Genomic DNA, 10,187 nt, shown 5'->3' with positions numbered 1-10,187 from the left:
CCTTGCAGTAATAGGCCTTGGGTTACTGCTGGTAATCCTGCCTTCCCTTTGTAGGGTTAGAGGAGGTCAGAACATGTGGCCTCCTTGTCATTTTTGCAGGTAGGTAGAATTTTTCATTCAGGAATGTCTCCCTTCTGCTGTACCCTCAGGAATGCCTCTATGCCTTGGCCTATCGGCCTGGCCTCTGACCTACTCAGGCAAGTATTACAAAGCTCTTTCAGCTTTGCCAATAGGTACATCTAGGTGCAACCCAATACAACAGCAAGCCTCCTGCCCAAGGGCACTCAGCTTTCTCACTCTGTGGGTTGGCAGGGTACCCACTCTATCTTCCTCTCTGCCAGGGCATCTGTGCCAAGGAGGTCCAGCGCAGGGACCTCAGGCCCAAGGACATGCTCCACTTCACTTCCAACTCTTCTTTCTTGGTGGCAATGAAATTCCCTTTTCTGCCTCTAGGAGGGCTCATTTTAAGCCCAGCAGGATAGGAAAATTAACCAATCCTCACATTAGAGTTCTACATACCTTATTTGCATGGTCCCACTCAGTAATCTGGTGGGAATTACATAGACTATGGCTAGAAATGCTATACCAAGTAACTCACTGCACCACACCCCTCTAGCAGAATCACAGCAGAAACCCCTAACAGTTTGAGAGCAAAGTCACACCTTGTTCATCAAGATTCTCTTTTTATAGAAAGTTCTTGGCTTATTTTTATGTACTGGTAGTGAATGACAGCTAATTATGAAAATAGAGCTATCCATTAGGGATTAATTATTATCTGATCCACCAAGTCCAAAGTGATGTGTCAAAAGCACTCCATTATCATGTGACAATGCTATATACAGACCAGGGTTCAGGATAGGTGTGAAGTATGAGCAGGTGGCTTACATTTCCACATTTCAGGTCTAGTCTGAGAAGACACTGCTCTTTTTTTTTCCCCCCCTCAAATAAGGAATGCAACTACAGAGAAGATTCTCTATGACTAAGTAAAACTCCTCGGAAGGAAGGTTGGGCAATCTACTTCTGTAGTAATACTGCCTCGGAAACCCAAGGAGGGGTCGCTATGAGTCGGGGCTGACTCGATGGCACATGACAACAACAAGTAAAACTGAGAAGAAAAAGTATGAGCCTAGATCAAGACATATTGGTATGAACCAGAAACAGACACTTTCAACCATAATGCCACACTGACAGTAGTCCTTAAGAAAATTTTTAAAAAGAAATTTTCCCACAGACCAGTTCATCTCATGAATCATGATGTCAAGGAGAAAAAACTGGGGCATATATCAATTGCTGAATGGGAACTAATGATGTTAACTAAATTTCCAGGCCAGGTCCTCAAAAGGAACAGGTATGAAGAATGAATGTGAGGAAGAGGTATGTGGATGTATCTATTAAAACTGACTGAGATTATGAAAACATTTTTTTCCCATGTGAAGTCTTATCAAAAAGGACCAACTACAAAAGTGGGCCTCTATAAACATGCTGAAAAATAATCCATTCCTTAGAAGTCAGCCAGCATCTTTCCCCACAATCCTAATGTCTCATTTATGGCCTAACAAAAGTAGCCCCAGTGGAAAAAACAGAAGCTGAAGAACTTATACCAATTTATACATCTCAGCAAGACTAACTTAAGTGTCCAAGGTACCACCTTTCTCTAAATTACAATGCAGTAACAAACAGCAGCAGTTCTCAAACATTTTGAGCTTAGGACCCCTCTATATTTTAGAAGCTCAAAGAATTTTTGTTTATATGAGTTATAACTATATTTACTATATAGAAATTATAATGAAACATCTTTAAAATGTGTTTTCTAACTAATTAAAAAATAATAAACCAATTATGTGTAGCATAAAAAAAATTCTTAAATTTAAAAAGCTATATTTTACATAGCATAGCACCTAAGGCACTTGACTGCTAACCAGGAGGCTGGCGGTTCAAACCCACCAGCCACTCCTCAGAAGGAAGGTTGGGCAATCCTACTTCCGTAGTGATAACTGCCTCGGAAACCCAAGGAGGGGTCACTAGGAGTTGGGGCCGACTCAATGGCAAATAATAACATTTTACATACACATAAAAAAATAATAGTGAGCAGACTGTTTTACATGTTTGCAAATCTCTTTAAGGTCTGCCTTAAAAGAATAGAGCTGGAGTCTCAAATCTGCTTCTGCATTCAATCTCATCAGTTTGTTTTTCTGGTTGAAATATATTAAGAAAATCCAACTCAACAAACACAAGTATCTGAAAAAGAGAGGAATATTTCATAGCCTTTTCAGGTAACTGAATATTCTTCTTTGAAACTGTATCAATGAGTCAACTGAAAACACTGGTTCACTGAGTTAGGCAGATCTCCCAAACGCTGGCATTCCATGATACAACATAGAAAACATATATATTCACTTCTTCCATTACAAATCTCATGGGGGGTTGTGGGTCTATAAACTGGGAAGCTGTAAAGTGGCTGATAACTCTAAAATTGCAATTTTCATTTGAATTTTCAAACTTTATTATCAACAAATACTGTCAGTTGTTTTCCTTAAAGACTTATTTCCTTCCCTTGAAAAGTATCTGTCAAATGTTCAATATAACCAGAGTCATCCTTTCAAGTAAAAATTATGTTCCATGAAAAGAGGCTACTTCAGCACATAAATAACCACACAAGTCCTTTTCCTCGTGACAACCACCATACTTACGTATGCAAAAGTGCTTTATCAACACCTCCCATTTTGTCACACGGACTTAAAACGATGCATACTCAAGATCAAGATTTAATAAAATTTAGTAATTTTACTGTTTCATCAAGGACATGCCTAACTAAAACTTTTCTTTTTCTAACCGCAGACATGTGGCGGTAAAGAACAGTTTGAAGCCACTACACTGATTTATCCTAAGGAGACAGCAGTTTTCCTCACCATGGCTTTTGAGACATAGCGCAAATATCAACATAGTGAAAAGAGCATTTAGGATTATTATGGAAACAGTCTTAATACTGAAAGGGTCTTGGGTACCACAGGTGGTGCTCTGAGAACCACTAATTTACTAAAACAAAAATATATTTCTCATTTTGCTATGTTGGCTGTGTGTTGGCAAAAGGCCATTGTGTTCATTCAGAAATCTTGGCCAAAGAAACAGCCTTTATCTGTCACCTGTTTTTCTTGTGGCAAAGGAAAATAAGCAGTAATCAATTCATGCAATGGCTCTTAAAGCTTAGACGTGACATATATCACTTCTACTCATCTCTCATTGGCCAAACCAAGGCCCAAGGCCAAACCTGAGGTCAAAGAGATCAAGAAAATGCTCCTCTCACAGGCAGGGCCCTGTGCAGAGAAGAGCAGTAAAGAGCGGAAGCAAGTATTTTTAATACTATACACATCTATCAACATCCCCTCACCCCCCATACCAAACAGTATCATATTTCACAGGGGACGAACAGCCACTTGGTAGCAAGCTGATTACACTCAGAATCTCTCCATTGGTAAAGGAGGTAGCAACTTATCCCCTTGCAATATACAATTATCTTCTGAATTCCTTACCAGGCAATTCCATTGTTGCTTCTTCCTCAGGGATGCATTCTGGATTTGTATCCTGGTGGCTTGTTTCTACTGCTTTATCTTGCTTCTTTGTGTGGACTGTAATGGTCTGTTGTCTCCGAGACATTGTGTTTATATTTAACTGGTGACTGTATGCTGCAGTGATTCATCCAAGATTTTCATTTTGTTTTGTTTGGATGTTAGATATCTGAGTAAGCAGGGTACTGTGCTCCTCTATTTGCTAGTTGGCAGCATGTATGCACTCACCACCTGTTTCCTTTCCAGTCGTCAGCCTCCCCTATGTCCGTGCTGTCCTTGGCAAGCAGAGCCTATTCTTAGGTTCCTGGAATCTGAATAAGAATTCTGTTGCATTTAATATTCAAAATGGCCCACGCTTGTAAACATTCAAAATGGCTGCACCCTCCAGACAGCCAAAAGTCCACAGTCTCCTTCTTTGGTGTTTCCCTTTTTAGTCATCAGCCATCTGTGCAGTCATCCATCTCCAGCCCTTGGCAAGGAGGGCTGATTTTATGTTAATTATCAGATGCTAACACCACTTCGAAGTATTCAAACTATCCATGCCATCAGGATAGCTGATAGTCCAAAGCTCTGTTTGTCTCCTTATTCACTGTTTTCATTCAGCTTCTTCTACTAGTTGGTGTTTAATTCACTCTGTATCTTTCCTTTCAATGCACAGGACTCCAGGATTGTATCTGTGTCAATTGGTTTCTCTTTTCTTTGTCAAAGAGGGTCTGTGTAGCTTGTCTACCTATTCTGCAATCTTTCCAGAAGTCCCCAGACAGCACAATATACAATTATCTTTGTAACCAAACTTATCATGGCGATCTTGGAAACTAGTCCATTATTTTATAATCTCCCTATTTTGAAGGAAGAATGAATTTTAGATTCTAAATAACCAATTCACATGCCAATTTAGAACACAAATCTTTCATAAATTGTAGAGTTTTTAGGACCTTGTTACAGTGGTTTGAAATTTAAATATAAAAGGTTACTCATACTGATGTGAAACAATTAACAGTATCAACTATTGTAGCCGTCCATCATATTCATCACTACGCATCACAATTTGAACAGACTTTTTAATTGTAGATATTTCCACGTTATGAGATCTACCCCTACAATGTAGAAATTAGAACTTTAAATTCCCAGCCTCCCTTTAGAAGCTCTGGTAGCATAGTACCTAAGGCACTTGACTGCTAACCAGAAGGCTGGTGGTTCAAATCCACCAGGCACTCCTCGGAAGGAAGGTTGAGCAATCTACTTCCGTAGTCATACTGCCTTGGCAACCCAAGGAGGGGTCACTATGAGTTAGGTCCAACTCGACGGCACATAACAACAACAACAACTTTATGGTTAGTTGCCGCTGCTGCTGCTGCTGTTGTTACTTGCCACTGAGTCAGCTCCAATTCATGGTGACCTCACAGGTGCAGAGTAGAATTGTACTTTCATAGTTTTCAAGGCCATTGCCTTTCAGAAGGAGATCACCAGCCTTTTTTTCTGAGGCACTTCTGGGTGAATTCAAATCAACCTTCTGGCTAGTAATCAAGCACTTAACATATTAGACACTGAGTGACTCTGAAGAAAGTATTAGTATTTTATCTCTAACATATAAACCTTCCAGAGACTAATTTGGAAGGAAGCAATGTGGGGAGCTTCCCTTATGTACATGTCCAAGACAGCACACATATGTAGATTTTGATGGTGGCAGCAGCAATGTTAGCTAATTTCCAGTGGTTGCAAGGTAGAGTTCCTATCAATGAAATGACATCAATGCTGACAGCAATAGTATCTACAGCCAAATTGAGTATCTGACATTTAGTGCTCAGTGTCAGTGGTTTTCTCAAATCTAGTTTTACAATACACACCCAGAAGCTTAGACTCAAATCTGTATCTCTAGCACTCTCCAATGGTTGATTCTACCTAACATTCTTCAACAACTTTTACTCTGTTTACACTAGAGCCAGAGTAAGTACTGTTGTTTATAATTAAGAATTATAATTTACAATATTTGTATTATTCCCCCTTTACATATGAAAAAAACTGAGCTCTAAAAGGCTTGGTAATTTGCTGACATCACATTTCTTAAATCTGAAAGCTTAGTTTGCCAATTTTATATTATACTAATTCTACAATTACTTACTTAAATAATACAAGAAAGCAACTAAAACTAAACTTATTTTCATTGCTCTAAAACAGAAGTTGGCAAACTATAGACCATGGGCCAAATCCAGACTATTGTTGTATGGCTGGCATACTAAAAACAGTTTAGAATGGTTGGGAGAAATTAAATGAACTTCAAATTTCAGTGTCTTTTATTGAAATTTTTTTTTTTTTTTAGAATAAAGCCATGTCCATTCATTTACGTACTATAAGCTTTCACGCTAGCATATGAGTTGAGTGGTTGCCTAAAATTTTACCATCTAATCCTTTACAGAAAGTTTGGCAACCTCTGCTCTAAAATTGTTCTAAAATAGCTGAGAAAATACCAATATATACAAATCTTAAACTAGGTATGCATGTATTTGTATCATCCTTGATCCATCATATCTTGAGAACATAAGAAATGCAGTATACTACAAAATTTAACCCATAATTAACGATGAACCAAAAAGCCTTTTATTACTTCTAACCTGCCTGCTTCCATAGCAAAGGTGTGACATATTAAACTGCAAGTTAGTGTCAAAAGGGCTGTTTCAGGACAAACTGGGAAGCTGGTAACCACAAACCAAATGTAACCCTGACTATACATTTTTTCTGGAAATTGAGAAAGCAGCAAGAGGGAAGATATTTTTTAAAATAAATAACTGGTGTTTGAGTTTTTTAAAGAGAGTAGGGGGAGGGGGATCAAATTACAGAAGTCAAGAATACAAAGCAGGAGAAAACAAGTGTAATGTCAAAGGGATTGACATTTTAGCAGAGGATAAAGAATTCTCAAGTCCTTAGAACCAGGTAAAATAAGCCAAAAAAGAAATTCACAGATAGATGACTGGAACCTCTTAGCAGTATGGGTACCCCTTCTCTGCATGCCTAAATCCAGAGTCTAAAATTCACCAAGTAAATAAAATTGAAAGGTAATCAGTCCCCAATCCTTTCCTTATTTTCCAACCCCTAGACACTTAGTTAACTAACAAATCATTTGTTCTTTTAAAGTATCCAGATTCCTTATCATGCAGCTTAACAATGTTTTAGAAAAAAAAATTTTTCCCACTTGCTGGTAGCATTCCCAGTTCTGTCTATCCCAAGCCTCCAAAATAATGACTTTTCTGTGTTGATACATAAAAGTCATATATATGGCTTTGTTCAAATGCCATGAAGCTGAGAAGGTAACTAGCAGAAAATATTATCTAAGGATACACAGACAAAATCCCAGCTACAATAGGCCAAGAGAGGAGCGGCTATTATTAGGTGCTGTCAAATTGGCTCTGACTCATAGCAACCTCATGTATAACAGAACAAATTTTGCCTGGTCCTGCACCATCCTCATAATAGTAGGTAATATTTGAACTCATTGTTGCAGCCACTGTGCCAATCCATCTCATTGAGGGTCATCTTCTTTTTCACTCATCTTCTACTTTCCCAAGCATTATCTTCTTCTCCAGGGACCAGTCTTGCCTAATAACATGTCCAAAGTAAGTGAGACAAAGTCTCACCATACTCACTTCTTAAGAGCATTCTGGCTGTACTTCTTCCAATACAGATTTGTTCATTCTTCTAGCTTTCAATGGCATATTCAATATTCTTCACCAATACCACAATTCAAACGTGTGTAAAGTCTTCTTCGGTCTTCCTTTTTCACTGTCCAGCTTTCACACACATATGAGGTGATGGAAAATACCATAATCTGGGTCAGATGCATCTTAGTCATCAAAGTAACATCTTTGCTTTTTAAGGGAGATATTAATAAATAAGCAAAATAGTCACAAAGTTTCTAATTTTACAGTTAAAAAATTAGGACACAAATGGAACTTGGGAGAATCTGAGATTTAACCTCACGATGTAATACAAGCCCACCACTGAGTATAGATTTCGAAGATGAGTTCGTTTTCAGAACTAAAACACATTGTCCCTTGAAATAAGGTTATAGATATGATGTATGTGTTTCTAAGGTAGCTCAAAAAAGCTAATAATAGTGGCAAAATTATAGAATCACAGAACCCAAAGATACTTTAAAATGATGTTCAACTTTTAAAGTTTCACAGATGATGTAGCTAGGGTGAAGAGAAAGTTAGGTCACTTACCCACAGTCACCATGGTACATGAAAATCTAAACTGGGAAGAGAGCCAGTTCTGACTCTCAAAGTCATGTACTAGACCATCCTTAATCACCTCTACTTTTTTTCAAATATTTTTGCTGCAGTATAACTTGACGTTATCAGTGTGTGCCACAAAAGGTATTCAAATGTATTTGCATTCATGCTGTTAACTGGTAAATAATTATATATTAAATAGTAAACAGGTTGTGTATGAAACCAGCTGTATCCCAGAACACCTGCAGTATATTCTTTGTCTCAGCTATGGTGAAATCTCAGAATAACTTTTCACGACCCAAGGTTAATAAGGAGTTTTCACACTAAACACAGTGTTCTTGGCTCTGCTTCCTCTATGTTTCCTTTCCCAATGATACCATGGTTCTTTTGTCCTAAATACTGGTAAACACAATTTGTTCAAAGTTGATTCAAATGGATAACAGTGTGAGTGAATTTCAAGTAATAAATTAAGTACATTTGCAGCAAATTAAAAGTGTAGTTAGACTGCTCAATTGGCCTGGCAATGCTGAAATACTCTTCCAAAGATGCTCAAACCGTCACCCTTCATTTTCAATCTACAGGGCCATTAAAGCTGCTAAATTCATTATGGATTATGTATCTTACTTTTTACTCCCAGACTGCTCTCTTTGGTTTCTCCAGAGCCAAACAGTTGACTAACTGGAGCCCATTATCAACTTCCAGATTTTTCAGAAAACTGCTATAACTATTTATCTCACATACTTTGACAACGTTAATCCCTAAGTTCATATATTTCTTTTCTTTTGTCTTTTTTCTTCTGCATAGTTCTGTGTAGCCCTTATTCCCAGATAGACCCTTCTCAGAGTTTGATGTCTCATTCACTTTGCTCCTGATTAGCCTAAATTGAATCATTATTGCTTGCACTTCTTTCTGCTCTTTTTCTATTCCACACAACTTTCCCCAAAAGCCTGTTTCACTCTTCATAATTCCCTCCCCCTCATTTCTCTCCACCAAGCAAAACGACACTGCTTGAAGACTGGTTGTAGCCAAGATATATATCATTATTACTATTTATGGGCTCATAAAGAAGTAAATTGACCTGTCCATTATCCCATATTAGATTAATGACAAGGTCAGAATGTAATAAAGAGTAATTCTTCACCAATCAGGAATTCCTCTTACCCGTTGCAGCACTAGTCACAATAGTCAAAAGGTAGAAACAACCTAAATGCGCATCAACAGATAGTATAAATGTGGTACATAAATACTATGGAATACTACTTAGCCAGTAAAAGAAATGACGTCCTGATATGTGGTAATGGATGAAGCACAATGTACACACTGTGCTGGATGAAGTAAGTCAATCACAAATGGATAAATATTGCATACATACCTCACTTATATAAAAAAGAAAAGGCAAATATAAAGAGACTAAAGTTTATTATTGGTTACCATGGGTGGCAGGGAGGGGAAAACGGGGGTTGATGATGACAGAAAAACTGCATTAATGGCAGTGTTGCACAGCCAATTAATCTAACTGTTGTAAGTTGTAAAAGATTAAATCAGTAAAAGTTGCCTGACATATTTGCAACAAAGACTTAAAAATTTTTAAAAACAGTAGTTGCTGGTGTTGCTTACATACAAAAACACACCTTATAGGATCCAGTTCCTTGTTTTAGTGGTGTAGGGTCATGCTTTCATCGGACACTGCAGTTAAATGGCATAATAACATGTTTGCTGCTTTTCATAATTTTTTCCCCTGTATGCTCTACTGCACACATGGGATATATTTGAAGCATATACAAACACATATGCATTCACCTTCCCACACCTATTCAGCTTGCATGTCTACATATGTATCCACTCATAGATTATTGTTATTACAGCGACTGCAATAGTATTTACCTCTGTTGATGTCAACTCCTATGCACCTCCCAGTATCTTCCTTTGCCTTGGTTATATTGTAGTGACTTCCTCCTTACTGTATACTGCCTTTCCATTCACCCAAATTAATAGATGTCTACTATTTAGTTAGTGATTTTCCCTCTGCTTCCCTCCCATTCCTGGTAACCAACAAAAAAATGTTTCTTTCTGTATGTAAACCTTCTCTTGACTTTTTATAAGAACACAGTATTTTTTTTCATGATTGACTTATTTCACTCAACATAATGTTCTCTAGGTTCAGCCATGTTATCAGGTATTTATCATTACTCTTTAACACTGCACAGTATTTCATTGTGCATGTGTACCATAGTTTATCCACTCACCTGTTGATGGGTGTTGTTGTTGTTGTTGTTATTAAGTGCCGTCGAGTAGTTTCCGACTCATAGCGACCCCATGCACAGCAGAACGAAACACTGCCCGATCCCGTGTCAGCCCCACAATCCCTGCTATACTTGAGCCCATCATCACA

The sequence above is a fragment of the Orycteropus afer genome, unplaced genomic scaffold (assembly GCF_000298275.1).
Source record: "Orycteropus afer afer isolate SDZICR_OR568_19922 unplaced genomic scaffold, OryAfe1.0 scaffold00210, whole genome shotgun sequence".
NCBI classification, from domain to species: Eukaryota; Metazoa; Chordata; class Mammalia; order Tubulidentata; family Orycteropodidae; genus Orycteropus; species Orycteropus afer.
Note: the sequence above shows the minus strand (reverse complement) of the source record.